Raw genomic sequence first — 4,243 nt, forward strand, 5'->3', positions numbered from 1 at the left:
TACTTCAATCAAAATGTTAATAAAGAAGGCATGGGAGCGTACAGTGGACTGTTCACATTGGTTACTTAAAGGTGGTGGGACAGGAAGTGGTACGGAATGCTAACTATGCTTTATACATCTCTGTATTGAGTTGTTTCAATAAGCTTTTTACTTTTGTCAAAATGTAGTAGGAATTTTTTGTAAGTATGTGTGGACTTGGATACAGATAGACTCTATACTTATCTGTGCTTATTCTTTATTTACTAGTTAGATTGAAAAAGCCACTTCACCTGTCTAATCCTCGATTTCTGTATCTTTAAAGTGGGGATGATAATGATTATTCCCTTCATGTGGTTGATGTGAGGATTAAATGAACTGTATGAAAATTCAAGAACAGAAATAATTTGACAGAGTGTACACTCTTAGTAAGTGCAAATCATTCTGTCTTGGATAAAAGGGGCCTTATTCTAATAGTGCTCCTTGCCCCATCTGCTTATGTCTATTTAAGTTTCCCCCAGGAAGCTACCGTGTAGGGGAAAGGACTGTTTCGTGTCTTAAAGGCATGGAGCACTGAATTTAGTAAGTTTGAATGTAGGATTGACACAATACTGCATAAATAATAATGTTTTAAAAAATAGGTGATGACCAAGCTGTTATTTAGTTAATCTTCATAAATTTTTATTATAGGCAGCCTGACATATTTACATCTGTGACCAATTATAAAATAATTGTTAAACCAGTCAATCTGTCAGAGTTGAAATGTTGCTATATCTTGAGTTACATGGGTACCTGTTTTTTGTTAACTTATCTAAAATGCATTATATTCCTGGCATATGACTAGAAATTTATTTGGGGGAAAGATGCAGTCTCTTAGTGCTTCCTGGTTGTCCAAAATGTCTTGATGAAATATGCACTGGGGATAGTGATTCTCATCTTTGAAATGCATGGAGATTGAAAGTACTCAATCTTCAGAGCATGACTGACCACTGGCATATATATCATTTGACTTCATATTTAGATAGTATGTTTTTGTTCATTTTCAAAATATCTCATTCTTGAAGCACACTAAAGAAGATAACCACATATTTCCTACTGAGGGATAATTTCAGTTCATAATTAAAAATTACTTCATAGCAGTTCCTTTCACAATATTTCAAAGTGTTATTGAAACGTGTTTTGTTTCCTTTCAGTAGATTTAAATGCACTTTGAGTTGCATCATCTGCGATAGATATTTAGCCTTACAGTTAATTTCCCATTTGAAAGCACCTCAACATTTGAAAGGGAATATGTTTCCTTTTTTAATTCAAGCTGCCAGATGTTAGGTAAACCCATGGATGTGGAATGTGTGGTAGCTATCATTTGAGGATCTTTTGCCCTGTGTCTTCCCTTGTTTCTTTTCCCAGGCATGTTCCAGTGTCTTTTTTCAAAATGGCACTCACTTCTATTCAGAAGGGCACTACTTTAGTGTATTTGTTTTTCATTTGTATTGTTTTGTTTCTTTGTGTGTTTTGACAGTTGTCTGAAAACAGATATTCAAGAAAGGACTCCTGATTTCACCCAAATATTACAGTTTTACAATTTACTTGACCACCATTTTATGAAGAAATGTATCATTATTATAGCTTATTTTATTTTCCTTATTTTATTTTAAATTTGGAAGTCTAAGCTCAACTGGTAATGTCTGCTTTTGGATATTTTGTACTATGTTCAAAATTGCTACCCTAAAGACTTAAAGTGCGTACAATAACATGCTACTTAGAAAATAGTATGATGATATTATTTTGAATTTTGGTCATGAGATTTTAAAAAAAAGAATGTGATAAACTGTGCAAATAAATTTTTCATTCACTGTTGAAATGTTTTTAAAATGACAAGACTAGGGTTTCCCTGGTGGTGCAGTGGTTGAGAGTCCACCTGCCGATGCAGGGGACACGGGTTCGTGCCCCGGTCCGGGAAGATCCCACATGCCGTAGAGCGGCTGCGCCCGTGAGCCATGGCCGCTGAGCCTGCGTGTCCGGAGCCTGTGCTCCGCAACGAGAGAGGCCACAACAGTGAGAGGCCCGCGTACCGCAAAAAAAAAAAAAAAAAAAAAAAAGACAAGACTAGATGCTGTGTGTACTAGTAAGGAAAAACATGAGGAAAAACAGACATAGAACTCACTTATTCAAGGGTGGCCTCGTATATCTTACATTCTAATCGGGATACTAATATTAATCAGATAAAATCACACCAAAAAATAGCGGGGAGGGACAGTTTCCTTAAAGGATGGGTTGGACTTAGTTAAGTGAGGGGAGGAGGAAAACGTATTTCAGGTAAAGGGTACAGAGTAAGTAGGAGGCACTGAAGGATAGAGGGCATGCTGAATGAATGGGCTCTGAGAGACAGAGGGGAAGCAAGGAGAGATGAGAGAGGTAAGCGGGGCCAGACAGTCTTACAGAAAATTAAAACTGTGACTCAAGGAGAACCAGTACCTGGGACATAGAGCTCAATGACTGTTAGAGTCCTTTTCAATGTCAATAGCTATCCATAGTCAGTTAATCATTATCTGAGGTTTCCATGTGTAACACATACACACACACACCCTGCTACATATACAAATTTAAGACAAACTTTTACAATTATGTTGATGATTAAGAAGAGCATAATTATTTTATATGGTATAAATTTAGATGTCCTCTAATTCATTCCTTTTTCTCCCTTAGAAGCTTAACAAGAATTGTAGCTAGCCAGTCCAAGATGAACCTAAACATTACTTTTTATATTAAAATTTAACTATCTCTCCATGTTATCAACTATATGATTATAATCTGTATATCATAGTAGAATATTAAATTAATTCCCCTCATTTTAAACTAATGACTAATTTAAATTTTAAATATTGCCTGTAATTAATTTTCATAGCTCATAAAGAAATACTGAACCTCTTACCAAGTTGAAGTTGAATAAGCTCTCCTATTACTGAACACAAGAATACCATGCATATTAGCAGCAGGGCTTATCAGGCATTGGGGCTTCAGAATGCTTTCCATCTATCATGGAATAGTTCTTCTGTTCCTTCTGAAAATAGCTCCTCACTGCTGTTCTTCTCCTTATTATTAGATGTAGCCTATATGTAGGATGTTTTAGTTCTAAAATTGAAGATAATTATTATCTTGATAATTGGGTATTACTCCTGTGTGAACATGCATACCATTTAAGTCTCTCAGCATCAGCTTATTGATTTTTTTCAGGGTCAAAATTAGAAGCACCATCAATAATCTCAATAAAACAAAATGCTGTGCATGGTGCAAAGGATTTATTCACTGAGTTGACCCTTACAATAAGGGGAAAGCATAGTTAATAGGATAAGTACCTTTAGTGATATGAGAGCAGATTTAACAAGTAGGCTCATGATATCTACCTGTCTTAATCATGTTATTTTTTCTTTTAAAAACTGTGCTGGCATGAGAAATCATTTTCTATTTTTTTTTTCTCAATAACGCTTTAATTTCTCCTCCCAGCTGGACACAGTGCTTAAAGTGGTCTCCACTACTCAGAAACTACTTCCATGTTTATATTCTTCTTCTTTTTGGTATCAGGGTCCCTATCTCCAGGCTCACCCACATTCTCCAGAGGAGCTTTGGTCTTCTTGTCCTTTTTCTTTTCCTTCTTGACCAACTGTGGAGACACTGGAGATGTTTTTGTTGCTTTCATTTTCTTGCTTCCGATTTGGGGCTTTTACTGCTTTAGCAACTGCCTGTGGCGCTTTTACTGCTTTGGCCATGACCTCTCTCTGGCAAGTAATATCTGGCAAGTCCAAAGCCACCATCAAAATACTGATGCTAGACAGAAGAACTCACCACTTACTGTTGCAGATTGACTCCCTCTAGAGACCCATGAGCCAGACTAGAAAGGGATAACTGTCTACTGCTCATTTTCTATTTTACATTCTGTATTTTATCATTGTGAAAACAAATATTTAAAAGTATATTAAATTTCAATTATTTTATATATTCTACTTATTCCGGCATGCCTACTTGATGTTAGACTCAAAAAGAAGCCCAAAATATCCACTTAAATAAAAAAATTCAAGATAAATGTACATTTAACCAGAGGTAAGAATATAAAAATTGAACCTATTATAACCACATTATTTTCTCTAGTTTTAGTATACTTTATTTCAAAACTGTATATAATAAGGGTGTCAGGATAAGTTAAGAGGGAAAAAAAAGCTAATAAAATATATAAAGAAGTACCAACTATTATATAAACTTTAGTTCCCTA

General features: G+C 35.3%; 1 non-coding gene across 1 annotated transcript; it reads right to left on the reverse strand.

Annotated features, from left to right (window-relative positions):
• Nucleotides 1-3,760: 3,760 nt before the first annotated feature.
• LOC132521416 (small nucleolar RNA SNORA56) lies at nt 3,761-3,889 on the reverse strand. Its single transcript, XR_009540866.1, has one exon. It is a non-coding gene; the product is annotated as a small nucleolar RNA SNORA56 (small nucleolar RNA).
• Between the last annotated feature and the right edge of the window lie 354 nt (nt 3,890-4,243).

This window comes from Lagenorhynchus albirostris, chromosome 5, assembly GCF_949774975.1.
Source record: "Lagenorhynchus albirostris chromosome 5, mLagAlb1.1, whole genome shotgun sequence".
In the NCBI taxonomy this organism is placed as follows: domain Eukaryota; kingdom Metazoa; phylum Chordata; class Mammalia; order Artiodactyla; family Delphinidae; genus Lagenorhynchus; species Lagenorhynchus albirostris.